The sequence below is a fragment of the Entelurus aequoreus genome, linkage group LG11 (assembly GCF_033978785.1).
Source record: "Entelurus aequoreus isolate RoL-2023_Sb linkage group LG11, RoL_Eaeq_v1.1, whole genome shotgun sequence".
NCBI lineage: Eukaryota > Metazoa > Chordata > Actinopteri > Syngnathiformes > Syngnathidae > Entelurus > Entelurus aequoreus.
This window is the reverse complement of record NC_084741.1, coordinates 16711903-16725546: the sequence shown is the minus strand read 5'-3', so window position 1 is coordinate 16725546 and position 13644 is coordinate 16711903. Positions and strand designations below refer to the sequence as shown.

At 35.7% G+C, this 13644-nt stretch overlaps 13 non-coding genes across 13 annotated transcripts; 6 read left to right on the top strand and 7 right to left on the bottom strand.

The window, feature by feature from the left end:
- Positions 1 to 138: 138 nt before the first annotated feature.
- Positions 139 to 210, bottom strand: trnaq-uug (transfer RNA glutamine (anticodon UUG)). The gene has a single exon. It is a non-coding gene; the product is annotated as a tRNA-Gln (tRNA).
- Positions 211 to 1247: 1037 nt separating this feature from the next.
- trnaq-cug (transfer RNA glutamine (anticodon CUG)) lies at positions 1248 to 1319 on the bottom strand. Its single transcript has one exon. It is a non-coding gene; the product is annotated as a tRNA-Gln (tRNA).
- A 326-nt stretch (positions 1320 to 1645) lies between these two features.
- Positions 1646 to 1717, top strand: trnaq-cug (transfer RNA glutamine (anticodon CUG)). The gene has a single exon. It is a non-coding gene; the product is annotated as a tRNA-Gln (tRNA).
- A 374-nt stretch (positions 1718 to 2091) lies between these two features.
- trnaq-uug (transfer RNA glutamine (anticodon UUG)) lies at positions 2092 to 2163 on the bottom strand. The gene has a single exon. It is a non-coding gene; the product is annotated as a tRNA-Gln (tRNA).
- Positions 2164 to 2935: 772 nt separating this feature from the next.
- trnaq-cug (transfer RNA glutamine (anticodon CUG)) lies at positions 2936 to 3007 on the top strand. Its single transcript has one exon. It is a non-coding gene; the product is annotated as a tRNA-Gln (tRNA).
- Positions 3008 to 3894: 887 nt separating this feature from the next.
- Positions 3895 to 3966, top strand: trnap-cgg (transfer RNA proline (anticodon CGG)). The gene has a single exon. It is a non-coding gene; the product is annotated as a tRNA-Pro (tRNA).
- A 1609-nt stretch (positions 3967 to 5575) lies between these two features.
- Positions 5576 to 5647, bottom strand: trnaq-uug (transfer RNA glutamine (anticodon UUG)). Its single transcript has one exon. It is a non-coding gene; the product is annotated as a tRNA-Gln (tRNA).
- Positions 5648 to 5830: 183 nt separating this feature from the next.
- On the top strand, positions 5831 to 5902 carry trnap-ugg (transfer RNA proline (anticodon UGG)). The gene has a single exon. It is a non-coding gene; the product is annotated as a tRNA-Pro (tRNA).
- Positions 5903 to 8493: 2591 nt separating this feature from the next.
- On the bottom strand, positions 8494 to 8565 carry trnaq-uug (transfer RNA glutamine (anticodon UUG)). The gene has a single exon. It is a non-coding gene; the product is annotated as a tRNA-Gln (tRNA).
- A 1663-nt stretch (positions 8566 to 10228) lies between these two features.
- On the bottom strand, positions 10229 to 10300 carry trnaq-uug (transfer RNA glutamine (anticodon UUG)). The gene has a single exon. It is a non-coding gene; the product is annotated as a tRNA-Gln (tRNA).
- A 182-nt stretch (positions 10301 to 10482) lies between these two features.
- Positions 10483 to 10554, top strand: trnap-ugg (transfer RNA proline (anticodon UGG)). Its single transcript has one exon. It is a non-coding gene; the product is annotated as a tRNA-Pro (tRNA).
- An 812-nt stretch (positions 10555 to 11366) lies between these two features.
- Positions 11367 to 11438, bottom strand: trnaq-cug (transfer RNA glutamine (anticodon CUG)). Its single transcript has one exon. It is a non-coding gene; the product is annotated as a tRNA-Gln (tRNA).
- A 1014-nt stretch (positions 11439 to 12452) lies between these two features.
- trnap-agg (transfer RNA proline (anticodon AGG)) lies at positions 12453 to 12524 on the top strand. Its single transcript has one exon. It is a non-coding gene; the product is annotated as a tRNA-Pro (tRNA).
- Positions 12525 to 13644: the final 1120 nt, after the last annotated feature.

Genomic DNA, 13644 nt, shown 5'->3' with positions numbered 1-13644 from the left:
CAGCTGTCGTTACATTTGTGACTTTAGACTTGATTTTGAAAACTTTTTCAGACATTACACATTTAAGGGATCCACAAAAATCTATCAAACAAAATACAGTGGTATTACTGAACAATTTTCCACTTCAACACTGCAAGTTGGTTCCACCAAGACTTGAACTTGGATCACTGGATTCAAAGTCCAGAGTGCTAACCATTACACCATAGAACCTCTGTATGCATCCAAATGATCCTGCAGTAAACATTACTTGATTGGATATAACAGATTTTGTTTGACATTTTTTAATGAAAATGGTAGTAAATTCAAATGTTGGTTAAAAGTTTAACACAAAATTTCAGATTGTGTCCCCTAATTTCACATTTCATGAGATTAGTTGGGCAAAGTTGAATGCAGGTCTTGTTGGTCTAGTCGTATGATTCTCGCTTCGGGTGCGAGAGGTCCCAGGTTCAATTCCCGGACAAGCCCTCGTGTATTTCAGTCCAACTTATAAACATAGCTTTCTTCCTCGAACACACAATGTTTTCAAACAACAACCACTCAAGGGATCAATAGCAGTGTTACCTAAATGTATGACCACAGTTTGTTCTAGGACTGAGCTGGTAACCCTTAGTTCAACTATGTATGAAAATGTCAGTGAAAGATAAATATTTGTTAAAAGTGCAATAAGGTAACCAAGATTTAAATTCAGTCCCCTATTAAAATCTTAGATTGCATGAGTTTTGTTGGAAAGGCTTTTTGTTCTCTTCATAGGATTCTCCCGCAAGGTGAGAGACGCCCTGTGTTGAAATCTTGGACAAACGCCGAAGTCTTTAAGTTCTGTTTTCATCACACACTCAAGGGATCAATGACAATCTATCAAATCAAATCAAGTACTGTGTACTGTAGGATCACATTGTTTTACATGTACATTTACAGGTTCCATGGTGTAATGGTTAGCACTCTGGACTCTGAATCCAAGTTCAAGTCTTGGTGGAACCTTCTTGTCACATTAGAGTGATTAGTGTTCAGTATGACCTCCATTGGCAAGTTTTTTGCAAGAAAAAATGAGTGCATCTTAATTTTGCCTAAAAGTACAATGTTGTAGTGTAGTTTAAAATTGTGCTCCTTATATGTTTATAAGTCCTGTTTTTAGTCACAACTTGTTCCTTTGTTCACACAGTTGTCTTTACATTTGTGACTTTAGAATTGATTTTGACCATTTTTTCAGACATCACACACTCAAGGGATCCATAAAAGCTACTGCAAGTTGGTTCCACCAAGACTTGAACTTGGATCACTGGATTCAGAGTCCAGAGTGCTAACCATTACACCATGGAACCTGTAAATGTACATGCAGAACAATGTGATCCTACAGTACACAGTATTGCTTAAATTTGATCGATTGTCATTGACACCTTGAGTGTAAGTTGTCAGGAAAATGGAGGGAAACGTTTAAATCAAGTCTAAAGTAAAAAAAAAAAAAGACAAGACTTGTGACTGTGTGTACGAGGGGAAAAGTCATGACTGAAAACAGGAATTATAATTTAAACACAAGGACTTGTCCAAGACCAACAAACTCTGCAACAAGATTGCCAAACAAATCTTATAAAATGTGAGATTTTAATAGGGGCCACAATCTTTAATCCATAATCTAGAACATATTACAGGTTCCATGGTGTAATGGTTAGCACTCTGGACTCTGAATCCAGTGATCCAAGTTCAAGTCTTGGTGGAACCTTCTTGTAACATTAGAGTGATTAGTGTCCAAAATAACCTCCATTTAATGTTTTTTGCATGAAAAAGGGAGCGAATTAAATGTGGATATGTGTTAAATGTGCATTTTCAGATTGTGTCTTTTTAAAATAGGTTTTTTGTTTCAGGGCTTTTTGGTCTAATAGTGTGATTTTCACATTGTGTGTGAGGGACTATGCATTCAATTCCCGGACAAGCTCTTATGTTTATAAGTCCTTTTTTTTCAATAATAACTTTTTCCCGCGTACACACAGTTGTTGTTACATTTGTGACTTTTGACTTGATTATGATCATTTTTTATAGGCATCACTCACTCATGGGATCCATACAAATGTACGTAACAATTTGCTTACTGTCTGTTGGTTCCACCAAGACTTGAACTTGGTTCCCTGGATTCAAAGTCCAGAGTGCTAACCATTACACCATGGAACCAGCAAAAAACAGCTTATAATTTTAACACAAGGACTTGTCCAAGACCAACAAACCCTGCAACAGGATTGCTGAACAAATGTTTAATAGGGGACACAATCTTTAAACCAAAATTTAAATTCACTACCATCTTCATGCACAAATGAAATAAGGGTTTACAAGATCAGTCCTAGAACAAATAGAGCTCCTAAATTAAGAAACAACTGTATTTGATTTTGTAGATTTTCATTGATCCCTTGATTATGTGCCCTCTGGAAAAGTGAAATAAAAGTACAAAACCAAGTCTAAAGTCACAAATGTAACAACAAGTGTGTGTACGAGGGACAGATCCATGATTGAAAACAGGACTTATGAACATATAGGGGACACAATCTGAAACTGGGGTAAAATTTGCACTTTTAACCCAAATTTAGATTCACTGCCTTTTTCATGCATGAATTAATCAAAGGGCATTTAAACATGTTGGTTAAAAGTGTGACAAAATTTCAGATTGTGTCCCCTATTAAAATCTCACATTGTATGAGATTTGTTGGGTAATCATGTTGCAGGGTTTGTTGAACTTGGACGAGCACTTGTGTTTATAATTCCTGTTTTCAGTCATGACTTTTCCCCTCGTACACACAGTCACAAGTCTTGTCTTTTTTTACTTTACACTTGATTTAAACGTTTCCCTCCATTTTCCTGACAACTTACACTCAAGGTATCAATGAGATGTAATCAAATTTCAGCAATACTGTTTACTGTTGGATCACATTGTTTTACATGTACATTTACAGGTTCCATGGTGTAATGGTTAGCACTCTGGACTCTGAATCCAGTGATCCAAGTTCAAGTCTTGGTGGAACCTTCTTGTAACATTAGAGTGATTAATGTTCTGTAGGACCTCCATTTGATTAGTGGTGTGAAAAATAGTTTCTTGTCCATTTTTAGATTGTGTTCCTTAGATGTTTATGAGTCATGTTTTTATTCCTAAATTTTTCCCTCATACACACAGTTGTCTTTATATGTGTGATTTTAAACTTGATTTTAAACTTTCCCTTAATATTCCATACATCACACACTCAAGAGGTCAATAAAGATCTCTGAAATAAATACAGTTGTGTCTCAACTTATGAGCTCTATTTGTTCTAGGACTGAGGTCGTAAACCCTCAGTTTATTTATGAATGAAAATGGTAGTCAATCAAAATATGTGTTAAAAGCACAATTTCAAATAGTGTCATCTATTAAAACATTTTATTTTTTAAAGATGTTTGCCACTTTATTTTACAGGGCTTGTTGGTCTAGTCGTATGATTCTCACTTCGGGTGCTACACTCAATCAAATAGTTCCGTCGTACACACAGTTGTTGTTACATTTGTGACTTTAGACTTGATTTTGAAAAAAAATTTCAGACATTACACATTTAAGGGATCCATAAAAATCTACCAAAGAAATTACAGTGGTATTACTGAACAATTTGCCTCTTCAATAGTGCAATTTGGTTCCACCAAGACTTGAACTTGGATCACTGGACTCAAAGTCCCGAGTGCTAGCCATTACACCATGGAACCTGTATATAACTCCAAATGATCCTGCAGTAAAGAGTACTTGATTGGATATAACAGATTTTGTTTGACATTTTTTCATGAAAATGGTAGTAAATTAAAATGTTGGTTAAAAGTTTACCACAACATGTCAGATCGTGTCCCCTAATTTCCCATCTCATGAGATTATTTGGGTAAGCAGGTATGCAGGGCTTGTTGGTCTAGTCGTATGATTCTCGCTTCGGGTGCGAGAGGTCCCGGGTTCAATTCCCGGACAAGCCCTCATGTTTATAAGTCCTATTTTTAATCATAACTTTCTTCCTCGTACACACAGTTGTTGTACATGCGGGACTTTAGACTTGATTTAAAAAAAAAATTCAAACATCAAGGGATCAATGACAGTGGTACCTAAATGTATGACCACAGTTTGTTCTAGGACTGAGCTGGTAACCCTTAGTTCATCTATGTATGAAAATGTCAGTGAAACTAAATATGTGTTAAAAGTGCAATAAGGTAACTTAGCTTCAGATTATGTCCTCCATTGAAACCTCACATTTCATGAAATTTGTTGAAAAATCGTGTTTCAGGGCTTGGTATATATAAACATATATACTGTATATACATACAGTGATGGGCAGTAACAAGCTACATGTAGCTAAGCTATGTAGCTCAACTACATTTTCCAGTAGCTTAGCGGTTACTTAGCAATTTTTTTACGAGTAGCTTTTCCTGTAGCTTAGCTACTTTTAGACCCATGTAGCGAGGTAGCTTACATCAAAGCTACATAGAGAGAAGATGAGAGAGAGAACGTACGGAGAAAATACAATGACCTGGATGATTGAGAACATCCATACATATGGAGAAATCCATGATGATTGGCTAAGGTTAGGTTGAAACATTACAGACGGGCCAATCAGAGGCAAGATAAACTCGTAAGCAAAATCATAACAGACATGCACTCATGTCACATGACAACGAGAGAGTCCGAGACAGAGGGACGCTTCAAGCTGACGACTCTCCCGCAGGTTAAATTTTTGACTGTGAACTTCATTTTGAACTTTATCTCCTTTTTTCAGACATCACACACTCAAGGGATCAATGACAATCTATCAAATCAAATCAAGTACTGTGTACTGTAGGATCACATTGTTTTACATGTACATTTACAGGTTCCATGGTGTAATGGTTAGCACTCTGGACTCTGAATCCAGTGATTCAAGTCTTGGTGGAACCTTCTTGTAACATTAGAGTGATTAGTGTTCAGTATGACCTCCATTTGATTAGTGGTTACATGAAAAATGCAAATAAATTAAATTTCTGTGAAAAGTAGGATATTGTCCATTTTCAGATTGTGTCCCTTATATGTTTATGAGTCATGTTTTTATTCCTAACTTTTTCCCTTTTACACACAGTTGTCTTTATATGTGTGACTTTAAACTTGATTTTAAACTTTTCTCTTAATAGTCCATACATCACACACTCAAGAGATCAATAAAAATCTCTGAAATTAATTCAGTTGTGTCTCAACTTACGAGCTCTATTTGTTCTAGGACTAAAGTCGTAAACCCTCAGTTTATTTATGCATGAAAATGGTAGTCAATCAAAATATGTGTTAAAAGCACAATTTCAAATAGTGTCATCTATTAAAACATTTAATTTTATTTTTGCCACATTATTTTACAGGACTTGTTTGTCTAGTCGTATGATTCTCACTTCGGGTGCTATATTCAATCAAATATTTCCCTCGTACACACAGCTGTCGTTACATTTGTGACTTTGGACTTGATTTTGAAAACTTTTTCAGACATTACACATTTAAGGGATCCACAAAAATCTATCAAACAAAATACAGTGGTATTACTGAACAATTTTTCACTTCAACACTGCAAGTTGGTTCCACCAAGACTTGAACTTGGATCACTGGATTCAAAGTCCAGAGTGCTAACCGTTACACCATAGAACCTCTGTATGCATCCAAATGATCCTGCAGTAAACATTACTTGATTGGATATAACAGATTTTGTTTGACATTTTTTAATGAAAATGGTAGTAAATTAAAATGTTGGTTAAAAGTTTAACACAAAATTTCAGATCGTGTCCCCTAATTTCACATTTCATGAGATTAGTTGGGCAAACATGTATGCAGGGCTTGTTGGTCTAGTTGTATGATTCTCGCTTTGGGTGCGAGAGGTCCCGGGTTCAATTCCCGGACAAGCCCTTGTGTATAGAAGTCCAATTTCTGGACATAACTTTCTTCCTCGAACACACGATGTTTTCAAACAACAACCACTCAAGGGATCAATAATAGTGTTACCTAAATGTATGACCACAGTTTGTTCTAGGACTGAGCTGGTAACTCTTAGTTCATCTATGTATGAAAATGTCAGTGAAACTAAATATTTGTTAAAAGTGCAATAAGGTAACCAAGATTTAAATTCAGTCCCCTATTAAAATGTCAGATTGCATGAGTTTTGTTGGAAAGGCTTTTTGTTCTCTTCATAGGATTCTCGCACAAGGTGAGAGACGCCCTGTGTTGAAATCCTGGACAAACGCCAAAGTCTTTAAGTCCTGTTTTCAGTCACTACTTTTTACCTCGTACACACATCCATTTTTTACTCTTAACTTGATTTTAAACTTTTATCTCCTTTATTTTGACATCACACACTCAAGGGATCAATGACAATCAATCAAATCCAATCAAGTACTGTGTACTGTAGGATCACATTGTTTTACATGAACATTTACAGGTTCCATGGTGTAATGGTTAGCACTCTGGACTCTGAATCAGTGATCCAAGTTCAAGTCTTGGTGGAACCTTCTTGTAACAGTAGAGTGATTAATGTCCAAAATAGCTTCCATTTAATATGTTTTGCATGAAAAAGGGAGCGAATTAAATGTGGATATGTGTTAGAAGTGCTATTCAGATTGTGTCTTTTTAAAAGATGTTTTTTGTTTTTTGTTTTTAAGATTTTTGGCACTTTGTTTTTCAGGGCTTTTTGGTCTAATAGTGTGATTCTCACATTGTGTGAGGGACCCTGGATTCAATTCCCGGACAAGCTCTTATGTTTATAAGTCCTTTTTTTCAATAATAACTTTTTCCCTCGTACACACAGTTGTTGTTACATTTGTGACTTTAGACTTGATTCTGATAATTTTTTATTGGCATCACTCATTCATGGGATCCATAAAAATATAGGTAACAATTTGCTTACTGTCTGTTGGTTCCACCAAGACTTGAACTTGGATCTCTGGATTCAAAGTCCAGAGTTCTAACCATTACACCATGGAAAAAGCAAAAATCAGTAAATAATTTTAACACAAGGACTTGTCCAAGACCAACAAACCCTGCAACAGGATCGCCGAACAAATCTTACAAAATGTGAGATACTAATAGGGGGCACAATCTTTAAACCAAAATTTAAATTCACTACCATCTTCATGCACAAATGAAATAAGGGTTTACAAGATCAGTCCTAGAACAAATAGAGCTTGTAAATTAAGAAACAACTGTATTTGATTTTGTAGATTTTCATTGATCCCTTGATTATGTGCCCTCTGGAAAAGTGAGAGGAAAGTTTAAAACCAAGTCTAAAGTCACAAATGTAACAACAAGTGTGTGTACGAGGGACAGATCCATGATTGAAAACAGGACTTATGAACATATAGGGGACACAATCTGAAACTCGGGTAAAACTTTGCACTTTTAACCCAAATTTAGATTCACTGCCTTTTTCATAAATGAATTAATCAAAGGGCATTTAAACATGTTGGTTAAAAGTGTGACAAAATTTCAGATTGTGTCTCCTATAAAATCTTACACTTTATGAGATTTGTTGGGTAATCATGTTGCAGGGTTTGTTGAACTTGGACGAGCACTTGTGTTTATAATTCCTGTTTTCAGTCATGACTTTTCCCCTCGTACACACAGTCACAAGTCTTGTCTTTTTTTACTTTACACTTGATTTAAACGTTTCCCTCCATTTTCCTGACAACTTACACTCAAGGTATCAATGAGATCTAATCAAATTTCATCAATACTGTTTACTGTTGGATCACTTTCTTTTACATGTACATTTGCAGGTTCCATGGTGTAATGGTTAGCACTCTGGACTCTGAATCCAGTGATCCAAGTTCAAGTCTTGGTGGAACTTTCTTGTAACATTAGAGTGGTTAGTGTTCAGTATGACCTTCATTTGATTAGTGGTTACATGAAGAATGCAATTAAATTACATTTCTGTGAAAAATAGTTTCTTGTCCATTTTCAGATTGTGTCCCTTATATGTTTATGAGTCATGTTTTTATTCCTAACTTTTTCCCTTTTACACACAGTTGTCTTTTTATGTGTGATTTTAAACTTGATTTTAAACGTTTCCCTTAATATTCCATACATCACACACTCAAGAGATCAATAAAAATCTCTGAAATAAATTCAGTTGTGTCTCAACTTACGAGCTCTATTTGTTCTAGGACTGAGGTCATAAACCCTCAGTTTATTTATGCATGACAATGGTAGTCAATCAAAATATGTGTTAAAAGCACAATTTCAAATAGTGTCATCTATTAAAATATTGTATTTTTTAAAGATGTTTGCCACATTATTTTACAGAGCTTGTTGGTCTAGTCGTATGATTCTCACTTCGGGTGCTATATTCAATCAAATATTTCCCTCGTACACACAGTTGTTACATTTGTGACTTTAGACTTGAGTTTGAAAAATCTTTCAGGCATCACATTTAAGGGATCCATAAAAATCTACCAAAGGAATTACAGTGGTAGTACTAATCAATTTGCCTCTTCAATAGTGCAAGTTGGTTCCACCAAGACTTGAACTTGGATCACTGGATTCAAAGTCCAGAGTGCTAACCATTACACCATGGAACCTGTATATAATCCAAAGTATCCTGAAGTAAAGAGTACTTGATTGGATATAACAGATTTTGTTTGACATATTTTCATGAAAATGGTAGTAAATTAAAATGTTGGTTAAAAGTTTACCACAAAATTTCAGATCGTGTTCCCTAATTTCACATTTCATGAGATTAGTTGGGCAAGCATGTATGCAGGGCTTGTTGATCTAGTCGTATGATTCTCGCTTCGGGTGCGAGAGGTCCAGGGTTCAATTCCCGGATAAACCTTTACGTTATTACTGTAATGTGTGCAGAGAAAGATGTCTTCTATTTTGAAATGAATAGTTAGTATATAGTTAACAAAATGTGCTTTTGAGAAAAAAATGATATATTTGGCCAATTGTGTTTTGTAGGTGTAAGTCTGTGTTAAGAGTTTAGTAAAAGTATTTTAAATATAGGTAAGCGCTTGTTAGCGATGGAAAAAAACTGTAAGTCAAATTTGTAATCACAACTTTATTCCTCGTACACACAGTTGTCGTTACATTTGTGACTTTAGACTTGATTTTAACAATGTTTTCAAACAACAACCACTCAAGGGATCAATAACAGTGTTACCTAAATGTATGACCACAGTTTGTTCTAGGACTGAGCTAGTAACCCTTAATTCATCTATGTATGAAAATGTCAGTGAATCTAAATATGTGTTAAAAGTGCAATAAGGTAACCAAGATTTAAATTCAGTCCCCTATTAAAATGCCAGATTGCATGAGTTTTGTTGGAAAGGCTTTTTGTTCTCGTCATAGGATTCTCGCACAAGGTGAGAGACGCCCTGTCTTGAAATCCTGGACAAACGCCGAAGTCTTTAAGTTCTGTTTTCAGACATCACACACTCAAGGAATCAATGACAATCTATCAAATCAAATCAAGTACTGTGTACTGTAGGATCACATTGTTTTACATGTACATTTACAGGTTCCATGGTGTAATGGTTAGCACTCTGGAGTCTGAATCCAGTGATCCAAGTTCAAGTCTTGGTGGAACCTTCATGTCACATTAGAGTGATTAGTGTTCAGTATGACCTCCATTTGATTAGTGGTTACATGAAAATGCAAATAAATTACATTTCTGTGAAAAGTAGGATATTGTCCATTTTCAAATTGTGTCCCTTATATGTTTATGAGTCATTTTTTTTTCATAACTTTTTCCCTCTACACACAGTTGTCTTTATATGTCTGACTTTTGAACTCGATGTTAAACTTTTCCCTTAATATTCCATACATCAAACACTCAAGAGATCAATAAAAACCTCTGAAATAAATACACTTGTGTCTCAACTTACGAGCTCTATTTGTTCTAGGACTGAGGTCGTATACCCTCAGTTTATTTATGCATGAAATGGTAGTCAATCCAAATATGTGTTAAAAATACAGTTTCAATTAGTGTCATCTATTAAAACATTTAATTTTATTTTTGCCACATTATTTTACAGGACTTGTTTGCCTAGTAGTATGATTCTCACTTCGGGTGCTATATTCAATCAAATATTTCCCTCGTACACACAGCTGTCGTTACATTTGTGACTTTGGACTTGATTTTGAAAACTTTTTCAGACATTACACATTTAAGGGATCCACAAAAATCTATCAAACAAATTGCAGTGGTATTACTGAAGAACTTACCACTTCAACACTGCAAGTTGGTTCCACCAAGACTTGAACTTGGATCACTGGATTCAAAGTCCAGAGTGCTAACCGTTACACCATGGAACCTCTGTATGCATCCAAATGATCCTGCAGTAAACATTACTTGATTGGATATAACAGATTTTGTTTGACATTTTTTAATGAAAATGGTAGTAAATTAAAATGTTGGTTAAAAGTTTAACACAAAATTTCAGATCGTGTCCCCTAATTTCACATTTCATGAGATTAGTTAAGCAATGCTGATGCAGGGCTTGTTGGTCTAGTCGTATGATTCTCGCTTTGGGTGCGAGAGGTCCCGGGTTCAATTCCCGGACAAGCCCTTGTGTATTGAAGTCCAATTTCTGGACATAACTTTCTTCCTCGAACACACAATGTTTTCAAACAACAACCACTCAAGGGATCAAACACAGTGGTACCTAAATGTATGACCACAGTTTGTTCTACGACTGAGCTGGTAACTCTTAGTTCATCTATGTATGAAAATGTCAGGGAGTCTAAATATGTGTTAAAAGTGCAATAAGGTAACCAAGATTTAAGTTCAGTCCCCTATTAAAATGTCAGATTGCATGAGTTTTGTTGGAAAGGCTTTTTGTTCTCGTCATAGGATTCTCCCGCAAAGTGAGAGACGCCCTGTGTTGAAATCCTGGACAAACGCCGAAGTCTTTAAGTCCTGTTTTCAGCACACACTCATCAATGACAATCTATCAATCAAATCAAGTACTGTGTACTGTAGGATCACATTGTTTTACATGTACATTTACAGGTTCCATGGTGTAATGGTTAGGACTCTGGACTCTGAATCCAGTGATCCAAGTTCAAGTCTTGGTGGAACCTTCTTGTAACATTAGAGTGATTAGTGTTCAGTATGACCTCCCTTTGAAAGTTTTTTGCAAGAAAAAATGAGTGCAGCTTAATTTTGCCTATAAGTACAGTAGTCCAGTTTCAAATGGTGCTCCTTTTATGTTTTTAGTCACAAATTGTTCCTTCGTACACAAAATTGTCATTACATTTGTGACTTTAGAATTTATTTTGACCATTTTTTCAGACATCACACACTCAAGGATCAATAAAAACATATCAAATCAATTACAGCTGTATTACTGAATAATGCGTCACTTAAATTATTGCAGGTTGGTTCCACCAAGACTTGAACTTGGATCACTGGATTCAGAATCCAGAGTGCTAACCATTACACCATGGAACCTGTAAATGTACATGTAAAACAATGTGATCCTACAGTAAACAGTATTGATGAAATTTAATAGATTTTCATCGACACCTTGAGTGTAAGTTGTCAGGAAAATGGAGGGAAACGTTTAAATCAAGTCTAAAGTAAAAAAAAAGACAAGACTTGTGACTGTGTGTACGAGGGGAAAAGTCATGACTGAAAACAGAATTTATAATTTTAACACAAGGACAATCAGGACGTTTTGGCGTCTTCTTTTGAGTTTCCCTTAGAATGTGAGAGTGCCTGGATTCAAATCCTCGACAATCCCTTAGTTCTTTAGGTCCTGTTTTCAGTCATTACTTTTTCCCTCGTACACACAAAGTCATGTTTTTTTTTTCCATTTTTGACTGTGAACTCAATTTTCAACTTTTATCTCCTTTTTTCAGACATCACACACTCAAGGGATCAATGACAATCTATCAAATCCAATCAAATACTATGTACTGTAGGATCACATTGTTTTACATGTACATTTACAGGTTCCATGGTGTAATGGTTAGCACTCTGGACTCTGAATCCAGTGATCCAAGTCTTGGTGGAACCTTCTTGTAACATTAGAGTGATTAGTGATCAGTAAGACCTCCATTTGAATATTTTCACATGAAAAAAGGAGTGAGTCTAAATTTGACTTAAAAGTACAATGTTGTAGTCCAGTTTCAAATTGTGATCCTTATATGTTTATAAGTCCTGTTTTTAGTCACAAACTTTCCCTCGACACACAAGTTGTCTTTACATTTGTGACTTTAAACTTTTACATCAATATTCCATACATCACACACTCAAGAGATCAATAAAAACCTCTGAAATAAATACAGTTGTGTCTCAACTTACGAGCTCTATTTGTTCTAGGACTGAGGTCGTAAACCCTCAGTTTATTTATGCATGAAAATGGTAGTCAAATAAAATATGTGTTAAAAGTGCAGTTTCAGATTGTGGCCCCTATTAAAAGATTAAAACATTTTTAAAAGATGTTTGCCGTCATGTCTTAAAGGCTTGTTGGTCTAGTCGTATGATTCTCGCTTAGGGTGCGAGAGGTCCCGGGTTCAATTCCCGGACAAGCCCTTATGTTTGTAAGTCCTATTTTTAATCACAACTTGTCTTTCTTGTACACACAATTGTTGTTACATTCGTGACTTATCAAATACAGTGTTACCTAAATGTATGACCACAGTTCGTTCTAGGATTGAGCTGGTAACCCTTAGTTCATCTATGTATGAAAATGTCAGTGAATCTAAATAAGTTTAAAAGTGCAATAAGGTAATCAAGTTTCAGATTGTGTCCCCTATTCAAATCTCACATTACATAACATTTGTTGGTAAGTCTTGCTCCAGGATTTCTTAGCCTGGTCGTACCCTTCTTGCTGAGGGTGTGAGAGATGGTCTGGGTTCAAATTCTGTACAAGCTTTTATGTCTTTAAGTCCTGTTTTCAGTCATTATTTTTTACCTCGTACACACATAGTCATATTTCTTTCTACTTTTGACTGTGAACTTCATTTTATTTGAGCTCATTTAATTTCCTTTACTTTTGTCCTCTGTGTATTTCATTTATATGTGCATGTCTCATGACACATTATCTGTAATATTAGCTGCATTTCTAAATGTGTGCCATGTTGTTCCAGACCACAGCAAACGTTACCCAGCTTGCAAAGATTGTAATAAATCCGTAAGAGGAAAACAGCCTGTCCTTTCCTCTAATTTGGGTACACACATCTATACCTTTGGCAGTTTTACCCTCTGAGACACTTACTTAATGTGTTGCCTTCATTATAAGACTTACATAAGGCTTTTAACATTTTGCGGCTCCAGACAGATTTGTTTTTTGTATTTTTGGTCCAATATGGCTCTTTCAACATGTTGGGTTGCAGACCCCTGGTCTAGTCGCGTAATTCTCGCTTTGGGTGTGAGAGGTCCTGGGTTCAATTCCAGGTCAAGCCCTTACAATAATAAGGTCAATCATCATTTTTTTTTGTTGTTACGTTTTTCACTTTAGACTCGAATTTGAACATTTTTGCAGACATGACACACTCAAGAGATCAATAAAAATATATGATATCAAATATATTGGTACCTAAATTTATGACTAGTTTGTTCTACGACTGAGCTGGTAACCCTTACTTCAGGGGTCACCAACCTTTTTGAAACCAAGGGCTACTTCTTGGGTACTGATTACTGCGAAGGGCTA